A 12317-nucleotide genomic window follows, 5' to 3' on the forward strand; every position below is an offset into this window, starting at 1 on the left:
GAAATTTGTTGGAAAACCTGTATTTCATGATGTATGTGATAATATCAGATCATGTACGACATTTCACCCTATCAGGAAGCGAACAATGTTATAAAACCATCAAAAATCGACTTTTCTAAATTTCGTGACCTTGTGACCTTGACCTTGGGGCGAAAATGAAAGATCGAGCTCCGTGGGGCTAGACACATGACATTGGCCGAACCAAATACCGAAACCCCTGTCAGATTCCACCAAACCCCTCGGAGAAGATGTAGCTTGAACTCGATTACCCCCTAAAAATACATCTTTTCGGGCGTGGCTCCGCCCCCAATGGGCGCAATACGCCCACTCTAGGCAGGACACAACTAGATCATGATATCAACCTCCCACCCAAGTTTCATCAAGATCGGATGATATCATCGGGTAGTTATGCTGCGGACAGACAGACAGACAGACAGACACCCATGACGAATATAGTGGTCACTCTGTTTGATAACTCATGAACCAATACAACGAACTCGTGAGATCACGAGAAGCAACTTACAGGAACACCCTGCAAACGCTTCAAAGACTCCTTCAAAATGAATCTGGAGCACTGTCACATCGACCCGAAGTAGTTTGAAACTATAGCTTGTGACAAGTAGTTGTGGCAACAAGTTGCAGATTCGGCACTCAGAGCTTTGAATCTGAAAGAATCAGCAGGCTGGTTCTGCAGAGGGCAAGGCCTGCAAGGATGGAGTGCTGACATAACGGACAGTGAATCATCAGCATCATCAGTAGCCCCGCGGGGATGCTTAAGGGAAGCTCACAGCCCCAAGGAAGCCAGCCACACCGACTGGATTCCCCCAGATATCGAGCAAAGAAGAAATGTTAAATAATTATTACCCCCGCCACCAAAGGTGGATGGAGGTTATGTTTTCACCCCCTGTCTGTTTGTCTGTCCGTGTGTCTGTCCGTTTGTCTGTCCGTTTGTCTGTGAACAAAATATCTCAAAGAGTTGTGCCCGGATTCGGACGAAATATGGCAGAGATGTGGCGTATGTGACAGGGACGAAATTATTAGATTTTGATGAAGATCTGGATTCGGATCCGGCTACGAGAATTTTTAAACTGATTCTTCACCTTTGGGAGATCGGGCCAAAAACGATACGTAGCAGGATATCTCAAAAAGTTGTGGACGGATTTGGATGAAACTTGGTGGACCGGTTGGGTGTCTGACAAGGACGATTCGATTCGATTTTGGTGAAGATCTGAATATGGATTCGGAAATGAGAATTATTTAATTTTTTAAGTGATTCTTCACCATTTGGGAGATTGGGCCAAAAACGATACATAGCAGGATATCTCAAAAAGTTATGGGCGGATTTGGACGAAACTTGTTGGACAGATTATGTGTGTGACAAGGAAGAATCGATTCGATTTTGGTGAAGATCCGGATCGAGCTTGTGGAATTGTCTAAGTGATTCTTCACCATTGAGTGATATGGCCAAACAGGCGGAGGTTTGCTCTCTACTGAGTGCCGTTCTTGTTTGTATTGTGTGAGTTGACAGGAAGTTGTAATTAAGTGGTGTACAGTGTCAAGATAAGGTGACAGCGCAATTGGAACGGGTCCTGAGTTGGGTTGTGTTGATGTTGATGGGTTTTCAAGTGCAGGGTGGAGACCGGAAGGAAGTCCAGATAATGTTGCTCTGGAGGAGCGAGTGCGTTTGGGTTTGTTTATATGGATTGATCATGGAGTGTGGTTCGTTGAGTATTTTATTGTTGCGCTGTTGTTGCAAGGCGATGGTGGTGATGTTTGTGATGGTGGTGACCAAAGCGATGGTGGTGGACGTGGCATGCCTGAAAAGATGTTGTTATAGCATGTTGCTCTTGTGATATTTTTGTTTATGAGAGGGAGTTGGTGATTGAAGAAGTGGTGACATTGTTGTTCTCGTGTTCGAGGGGCATCAATGAAGAGTGCACCTCTGATATCAAGGTGGTGTTGGAGGATAAGTATTTTTGTTTGGTTGTGGAGATAATTTATGTAGATGAGTTGGGTGCAGGTAAGACGTTTTAACAAATTTGTTTTAATTGGGCAAGGTGAGTGCCCAACTTGAGATGGCATATTTAATCGTGGTTCAGATAAGCTGTTTGTAAGTTGTGGTTTGGGATTATTTTATTATTAGTTGTGGTTTGGTATTGGTTAATGCTTTTTGTCGACTTTAGCTGTAGTTTGTTGTATGTTTTTGAATGAAGGTCACGTGAGGGTCATGTGTGATTCCAGGTATTTGGGGGTGGGGGGGTATTTAGGGAGGGTTGTTGGTTGTACTGCTTATACAATATACATTGTAGTTGTTGGGTGGTAGTTGGGTTGACGCTTGTCCAGTGTTAGGAATGTTGATTTAGTTTCGTGAGACGTTGATTCTGTTAAGTGTGAGCCAGTGCTGGAATTGTGTTTGGATGTATGGTTGGAGTAAGCGAGTGGTTGTGTGTATGGTGTGGTCTGGTGCTGCTATGGAAAGGTCATCTGCGTAAGGATTTGTCACGTGAGGAGGAGGTTCTGGAATGTCATGGAGAAAGAGGACAGTGAATCATCAGTCATCACCATCCATTACTTCACATGGCGAACTACCACACATTCTCTTCAGCGAATGTGGAACAGTTCTATAAAATTTGGTCTTAAAGTACTGTAGAATGTATATAGACAGGTTCTATGGAATATATATATATATACATCCGTCCGTGTAAGCGTTATGTGTCTCCATGCAAGGGTTGGAGCTATGCTAATTAGTTAGGGCCTATGGATAAATTCTCAGTGTGTAATTGCCCTTGTGATTTTTCTCTTTGTTCTTATGAAGCACACTCGGCTGGCCATGTGACCGACTGTAAAGTATCTCGACAAACTGCGATCAATTGTCGTACGCGTTTATTCACTCTGCCGATCAAGGCCCGATTCACAGCAGCGCCATCCGAGGTCTGGCGTAGGGATACAACCCGGTCCCGGTGTAGGGATACAACGGTGAATATTTGCACTGCATACATGACATCCTCCCCTTTAAGTCCAAAATTACCACGAGCAATACGTGCTAGATTTCCAGAATTGACATTTCAAAAGCAACATTTCCAAAACATGTGAAAATATGTGTGCAAACGGTTATGAGAATAATGAAAATACGTGAAAATAGAACATATGTCAACGTGAAAATAGAACATGTGTCAACGTGAAAAAAAAACATCTTCAAAGATTCAACCGGTCGGGTGCTTTTCTCTCACGCATTGAGCGTCGCGGTGTACCAGTGGATACAGAGTCCGAGGTGATTCCTTTGGGTCGCGGTGTACCAGTGGATACAGAGTCCGAGGTGATTCCTTTGGTCTCCACGAAGGGTGTAGCGTTTGCAGAGGTTTTCGGGGCATCCGAGCCGGCTGGGGCGGCCACGACGATCTCCGGCAGTGGCGGGTCGAACTGTTGTCCTGACTGTGACGATGCTACAGGCTCCATCGACTCACAGTGACGGTAGGTTATGTGGTCCTGATGTCGACGAATTTCGCGGCCGTCCTGCAGGCGAATCACACAGGACAGTGGACCTGGCTTCTCGATGATGTCCCCCGGTAGCCACGTCGCACCTGCACCAAAATTTCGGGCAAACACTGGGATCTCCAATGTTGATACATCGACTGTTGGACGTCTTATCGTGCACCAACTTTTGGGGCTGGCTCTGATAAACATTTGATGATATGTCTGGTTTGAGATTGTCAAGTGTCGATCTCAAGTGTCGTTTCATCAATAACTCAGACGGAGCTGCACCGGTTGTTGATTGTGGCGTCATGCGGTATTTGAACAGGAGACGAGACAGCTTTGTTTCCAGGGTTCCCTCCTGAAGTTTCTGCAATCCGGATTTGATGATTCCTACAGATCGTTCGGCCAAGCCATTTGAAGCCTGGTGATGTGGGCTGACAAACTTATGTTTGATGCCGTTCTGACGTGTGAACTTGGCAAACTCGGTACTGGAAAAACACGAACCATTATCACTCACAATCATCCTGGGCAGACCATGAGTGGCGAAACAGCGTCTGAGTCTTTCGATGACAATGGCTGACGTAGTACCACGCGTCACATAGGCATCAATCCATTTTGTGTGCACGTCCGTAATTATTAGAATCATGCTGCCGTTAATAGGCCCGGCATAATCGAGATGTAGGCGATGCCACGGTTCGCTGGGCCAATCCCAGGGATGCAGTGGCGCTTTCGCAGGTGTATTCCGGGTGCTCTGGCAGGGGTAACAATGTCGAACATGATGTTCGATATCAGCATCAAGATTCGGCCACCACACATAGTTTCTGGCGAGTGACTTCATCTTCAAAAATCCCGGGGTGACAGTCATGGATTTCATCCATGACCCTGGAACGCAGATTTTTCGGGATCACGACACGACATCCCCAGAGTAGGCAACCATTTTCCACGCTGAGTTCGTTTTTACGTGCTTTAAAAGCCGCAAAATCTGGGTCACCCTCAGGTAGCAAATGCCATCCAAGCTGTACAGCCTGGACAGTTCTGGACAGAACGGGGTCTCGTCGAGTATGAGTGCGGATCTGGCCGGAATCGACAGCACAATCTTCCAGATGATCCATCAGTGCGATAATGGATCCTGGTGTAGGCGAATCATCAACGGATTCTGGAAGGGGTAACCGACTCATGGCATCTGCATTTGTGATAGACGAACTGGGCTTATAACATATGGTGTAGTCATAAGCAGCGAGAAACAGGGACCAGCGGATGATCCTGGGCGGTAGTGTGTCAGATGTCGCCTTAGTTGGACCAAACAGACTGATCAGCGGCTTGTGATCAGTGCGAATCGTGAAATGATGTCCAAGAAGGTACTGGCGAAATTTGCCGACGCCAAAAACGATTCCCAATCCTTCCTTGTCAAGTTGGGAATAGTTTTTCTCTGCCGGGGACAACGTTCTGGATGCAAATGCAACCGGTCTTTCCGTACCGTCAGGCATCACGTGTGATAATACACTCCCCACTCCATACCGACAGGCATCGCATGTCAGCACAAGATCCTTCTCTGGATCAAAATGAACGAGAACATTGGACGATTTGAGCAGATCCTTAGAGGTCTGGAATGCTGATTGTTCAGTAAACCCCCAGCTCCAGGAGACTCCTTTCCTCAAAAGCCGATAAAGGGGGCCCAAAACGTCGGTCACATTCGGGATGCAACGACCATAGAACTGAAGCAAACCGAGGTATGACTTCAATTCAGTCACATCTCGTGGAGCAGGAGCATCCTTGATAGCTCGGACTTTCTCATCTGTCGGGTGTAGACCCTCGGCATCAATCGTATGACCCAGGTACGTGACTGATGGCACCATAAACTTGCACTTGTCTCAACGCAAACGTAGGCCGGAGTCCGAAATCTTCTTCAGAACTCTCTCCAGGTTCTGTAGATCTTCCGCGTCCGTACGACCAGTAACCAGAATATCATCCTGGTAACAAACGACGTTGCGTTCGGCGGCAAACAAACTGTCCATGACACGCTGATAAATTCCAGGTGCAGATTTCACTCCAAAACTAAGTCGGTGGTACCTGTACAACCCACGATGCGTGTGCCTCCATATTGTCGCGGAAGTGGAGGGTGAGACTCAAGACGCCAATGGTCGGAAACAGGTTTTACAAAAGGTCACAACTTTATTAACTGGTTATTCACTTGATTCCATTTACCAAATAATACCGCATTATTCAATGGCTGAGATTAACTCTTTTCCATGGTCCTTTTCGTTCGGCTGATGTTCCTCCGCCATGGTCCCGTTCGTCAGAGCTCCTCGCAGCAAGTCCTCTCGACTCCAGCCGCAGCTCCCGCTTATATGGACCAACTCGACTTAATCCTCTGTCCGCTGAACTCGTAATCTCCTCTCCGCCGACGTCACCGGTCGCCTTCCTGGCGCCAGCTAGCCCCCCCCCCTGCTGTGAGTTCCTTTTATCAAACAATAGGGGGGTGCTCCAGCCTGGGGCTGTGACCAGGTGTTTCAAGAGACCATCATGTTCGTGCACATTCCTAACTCATTTACAAACCCGTCCCCCACAGAGTTTGCATGTAAAATGCATCTGCTTTGTTACTAGGTCAACCAATAAGTTACCAGTGCCAATTAATAAGTTACACTGAATTACACTTCCACAATTCCCTCATCTTTTTGTTTTTGTTTATATTAACCATTAATCTAAACATCAATATAAGTAAACAATCAATCACTACAAGTAAACATCATTACAAGTATAAGTAAATAATCATAACTTTGGTAATCAAATTCCCTTAGGCATACACCGTCATCCTGCAAGAATCACAAAACATTTCGTTGGTCATTGACTCCTTCCATATTGTTCAATCTATTGCATTTGCATCACAAATATATTTTCAAAACAACACTTCATCATCACCAAGATACAACAATTTCACTTCATTTTCAAGTTTTGTAAAGCATCTGCACCATCTGGCAAAAACGTTTGCCTCCACACAAATGTTGACTTTGTTTGAAAGGAAGGGCTGATCACTTGTGTTTGAATCCAGGTATGAAACATTTTCTCCTAATGTCTTCATAGCTCCTGCACTACTTCGTGTGGGATTTCGCTGTTGTGGTAACACTGCGGAGTCATAGACTGACCCTTCTCTCCATGTAGCATTCTTGCCACTTTTTTGCTGTGAACCATAATGATTCCTTGAACAAGGCCTTCACCCAGTTGTAGTCGACTTGCCTCTTCCCTCATTGTGAGTGGGCAGCAAGTATTGGTGTGACGTTGATTGGCCAGCAAGATGTGGAACAGGGATGCCGGATGCATCCACACTGATGTTGGGACCATGGTGTTCAGGTCATTCATGGTCCTTACCAGGAGCAACCAGCAGAATCGTGCACAGCTGTTGTGACAAGGGCACAGCCGTTTTTTGCAGCTCCATGCTGGTTCCCCGGATGTTGGTGAAGTAATAACATATGTCCCCGCATTTCACAGAGGTTGCAGGTAAAATGTCGTTGTCCTGCAACTTCTGATGTGGTGAATGTTCGAAGTCTTCGAACAAGAGTAAGTGATCGCCTTTCTTTCATATGTTGCAGTGTGATCCAGGCAAATGGTCACATAAATTTCCTTGGTGAAGGTAAGCATTCATCTCCAAGTTACATGGGAGAATGTCTTCATCATTCTTTGAGAAAGAGGGTGTATGCCACGATTAACTTCATTTTTAGCCACAAATTTTCTTTCTTTCTTCTTCCCAATTCCGTTAGCAATCCCTCCAAAATGTGATCTCGTCTTATCCTTATGCTCAGTCATATCTGAATCTGCTTTCCGCACACACTGAATCAGATAGGGTACATCTTACCATGAAATCAGCATAATCATGTATATCTTCCGACAGTTTCACATTCAACAATTTGTTGTTTTTCCTTCACACAAAAAGTTATATTCATTTATATGCGTCACACAAATAATATTCAATCAGGTATGTATTTTATTACTAAACTAAGAATAGCATTGTATATGATTACAATCACAAACGGGAATACCTAATTCCCAACAACAATTTTCCCAAACCAACAAATTAAGCATAATGTATTATTACCATAATTCCTCTCCACTTTTTCTTTTCCCTCTTTTTTTTTTTTTTCTAACAGTGTGTCACTCGTGGTGATATGAGTTCATTGATATTGTAATTGACACAACTCATAACATTGTCGTTATGCCATTATCTTAATTCTACTGTTTATGTCGCCATAAAAGTCTTCCTTTTCTGGTTCCACATTTCTTTCCTCATTTGTCACTTCATGTGTTATCATCGTGTTGTTGGTTACCTTATTCAAACACACCGTCACTAAGGCTTTCAAGCAAGCCACCACTAAAACAATTGCCAATATAACTACTAAACCAACAAACAAGTCTGCTACTCCTTGTATATATTCATATCTATGACATAGTTATATGTCGATGACATTTAACATTATATACCAAACTAACAAGCTTCCTAAAAGGTAAATAAAGAAAATCCCTTAATATGTAACATAATCAGATTATTTGTCTTACCCTGATCCCCCTATCTCCCGGGGTTGAACTCAATCCCCTGATCATGAGTGTAGTTGTGATACATTTTTTCACTCATGCTGTATTAATATCAGCAGGTAATTGTATGTCATGTAGGCAAATAAATGTCACTATTCCAAGTAGGAATATCACATGTTGAAAATGTAATGTTTATCAATGCAAGGGGTGTTAAAATGTAATTCAAATGACTGTAAATCATGACTATCATTTTTCTACCACTGAATGTTCTGCTGGGCTGCTAGGTGCAGCCTCATTTTCTGTGGGATCGTCCACCTTAGCCCCATGTGCTTGCTTGCAATGAGAGGCATGAATCCAACTTTCTATTTTGGGTCCATATTTGTTTCTATTCTTATCAATCTCCTATGGTTTATCAATTCGTTCCAAGATACCGCAACCAAAGGTTTTAACCAAAGCTCTACCAAACTATTTCCAATTTGAACAAAAATGCCAGTGAAACAATGATTCGAAGGATTAACTTCAAGGGGTCAATAAATTTATTCTATAGCCAGATCTAATTTTCCCATCCAATAGTTTGCCTTGCCACATGTCATATTATAACACTTTAATAAACCTTCGAAAAATGTTTCCCATCTCAACAAATTTCCTTTTTTACAAATAGCCATGTGTAACTTACGTGTTTAACTACAATTTCCTCTCAATTCGTTTGGCCTAACTGGCCGCAAAAGTGGCTGCCAGCATGCAGTACCGTTCTTTATCTACCAAGGAAGTGTTCCACACAAGACCTCTACCAAAATGTTGTTTGTAAAAACAAATCTGGGATTTCTGATTACATGGATGCACACTCTCAGGACATTTTCAGGCTGCTGTTAACAATCCACTACGATGACTTAATTCCTTTACCCACAATCAAATAATTAGTACAAATTGAGGATATTATCCCTATCACATTCTTTTATAGATTCATTATGTTGGATCTAATTTTTTCCAATAATTTTCCACTGCTGTAAGGCGGAACAATAGCTCTCATAAGTCTTAGTAATATCGTACTTAATTTGCCCAGCAGAGAATAATTTATTTACTATCCTTTCTCATCTGTTAACCAGTGACTTTGTTTAAACTCCAGAACTGAAAAACCCACAATAGTTCAAACCAGCAAAATTTTCTTTACTCTTTTCCCATATCATCTATGCCTAAAACACATCCATACATACAGCACAATTTATATGCTGATAAAATTCAAGTTTATATATACAAAATCCATGAGCAGAGTATTCTGGGAAGTCAGTGTAAGACCTCTCCCACATTTGGATGATTTTGTACTTCCTCATTTCCTTTTATGAAGCTCATATCCATAAATAGATGTTATTCTCATATACATTCTATCAAAAATGGAATCCCAAAATTACTCACAATTTTACTATTAATTAATGGCTGCTCATAACCCAGCACATCAAATTTTTTTTATATTCCATTTCCCTTGACAAAAGAGATAATGTTCATAATCAAATTATATTTCTATTTTATTTTACGGATTCTCTGGATATTCAATCCCATCCACATATCCCAATCCCATCCACATATAACTATCCATTTCCAGACAGGCACACTGTCGGTGTCAACAATCTTGTAAGATTGATACACAAAAACACACACACACATGCATTATGCATATTTGTTTGCGTTGGAACCATTATTTACAGATCAGATGGGTGTCAATTTTATTTCAATTTCATAAAATTTGTCAATCAAATTCAAAATGCTTATAGACAAATAAACCAGAAGTCCATTCTTAGAAAACCCTTATGATGTCATATTGAAATTACCCTTTCTGCCTTCACAATAATCTATCCAAATTTTGACTACACACCCATTTGCATGTCAGTCGACCATTGACCTATCAATCGTGCGGAACAATAGTCCGAAATTCCCACCTGATCATCATGTGACACTTGTTACTTGGTTTGCCAACAATTGCAACGCAATTGTTCCAAACTTTGTAAATTTAAAATTGCTGTGCCCAAAATAGAAGATCCAATTTTGGCATTTTATCAATTAATTATTAATTTGTTAACAAGCAAAAAGAAAAATGAATCATTCTTGCTCTGAAAACTTTTCAGACACAAGAATCATTGACAGTTGTTCATGTTTGTCCAGTAATCGAATCTGTTGAGGCCAATCATCATTTGGGATTTGCAGCAATGAAGGCCTAATCATTGTCTGAGGTACCGGTGAGCACTGGTACCCTTGATCTTGGTTTGCCCCATGACCTTGTCTTCCTGTTGACATACGGACATCTTCTTCTCCAATGTCCCATCTTTCCACACTCGAAACACCGGTTTCTGTCGTTGTCTGATCTGTGCGCCTGTGCACTTGTATTGCTGGGCTGCATCTCTACATCCCTGAGTTGCCACTGCAATCTCTCGTTATCTCCTGAAACACGAAAAAATTCTCTGTACCGTCCTTTTTGGGGAGACAACTGGAAATCAGATGGGACAACTGTGACTTTCATTCCTAATTTCGAGGGCAGTTGTGCATTTGTCTCCTCCACTGTATCCTGTATCCTTTTTATTTTAAGTTCTAGTTCCGTTATCCGTTCTTGCTGTTCCCGTTGTCTGGATTCACCATCCCAAAGATGGAATGCAAGCCAGTCTACCGTTAGATTCTGTCTCTTCCTGGCTTTCAATCTTTGTTCCAATCTTTCCAATCGACTTCGCTCAAATGTACCATCTCTTGGAAACTCCTCATCATGTCCCTTTGTCCACAAATACCAATTCTCGACCTGCCTTATAGCTTCGGCACCATAACGGTCGTACATATGATGTGTACAAGTACCTTTTTGTGGAATCTCTGGTTGTCCTTGTGTGTTCTTGCAGGCTCCATTTCCCATTCTGCCTTTTATCAAAGTAGCGTTGGATGTGTTGTAGCTTGTTCCAGGTTCCTCTAAAGCTTCACTCGTACCTCCAGGAAGGATCTCTCCACCTGTTCGCACGGTGATTTCCAGAGAATCTCCCTCAGCTGTGGCTTTTGCACAATCCAATCTCACAGATCAGTATTTGCAGATGAGCCGGAGGGTCAGTATGAAGTGGGTGAATCCTCAGGTGTCCGCTCTGTTTGACGGGGAAATCACACAATGGTAACCGCACATATATATCTGTATATAAACTCACCACCTTGCTCAATTTTCCCAGGTTGTCTCCACATTGATAATATCTCGCAAAGATATCAAAGCTTCTTTCTTGAGACCGCATTTTCATCAATCAAACAATCAATATATTCAATTCAATTTATTCAGTTCAATTTATGCAATTAAATTCAATCAATTAGATTCAAATCAATTAACAATTCAATCAATTATTCAATTTCAATTAATTCATCAATATTCATCAATAAATCAAATTAATCATTTTGAATGACTCCTTGCATAAGCCCTTTCCCCAATGATGTCAGGACAGGTCCATCCATTGACTGAGATCGAATTTCATCGGTCGTCACCTCGGATTCGTACCTCATGTCAATTGATGAATCGCCGTCCTGTCCTAGGGTCATATCTGACATATTTTCCCATTTTGCCTGGTCTCCACAAATTTTTCTTTGCAACCACTAAAGGCAACTCATCCTTCATTCGTGAGACAGCCAAAATGGATGCCAGATATTAAAGTTCTTTAGGAAAAATATCTCATCATTTTCCTTTTAATAGTACCCAAAATCTCTTGGCAATATAAATTTCGTAAAACTCCTGTAATGGGACTGTCAAATTCCTTCAATCATGCTAAATTTTGAAACTCCATCGCTTGTAATACCCAATTTATCCCATAGGGCTTGAAAGTTCTTTCCCAAGTTCATGCAATCATTCTGCATTTGAACCCTATGATATCATTCATAATAATCATCATGATTTTATAGTCATGGTCCTATCATAATCATCTATTTAAACGAACATTTCCTTTATCACCACAGCTATGTGGTATAATCAACAATAGAATAAAACTGTACATAGCAACAGGCTACCTCATGGCCACTTAGTATACCTATTGACAAAAAGTCATAACAATATCGAATAATCATTGAACAATTCAAAAATCGCTTCCACTGCTCTAGCCGCAGCATCCGTGATATTTGTTTGCTCATTCCCTATTCCTGATTCGTCATCAAGGATCTCCATCATCACACAGCGTACTTAATTCCGCATTTTAATGAGAATTCAACAGGAATTTACGACTCAAAGGAAAAAGAACGAGCAGACCTTTTGCAGGATGATCGTTACAAAATCGTTACATATATTAAAGTATTTCTAATGTCGACAAATCATATCTTAA

Source organism: Myxine glutinosa, chromosome 2 (assembly GCF_964187855.1).
Source record: "Myxine glutinosa chromosome 2, kmMyxGlut1.1, whole genome shotgun sequence".
Lineage (NCBI taxonomy): Eukaryota > Metazoa > Chordata > Myxini > Myxiniformes > Myxinidae > Myxine > Myxine glutinosa.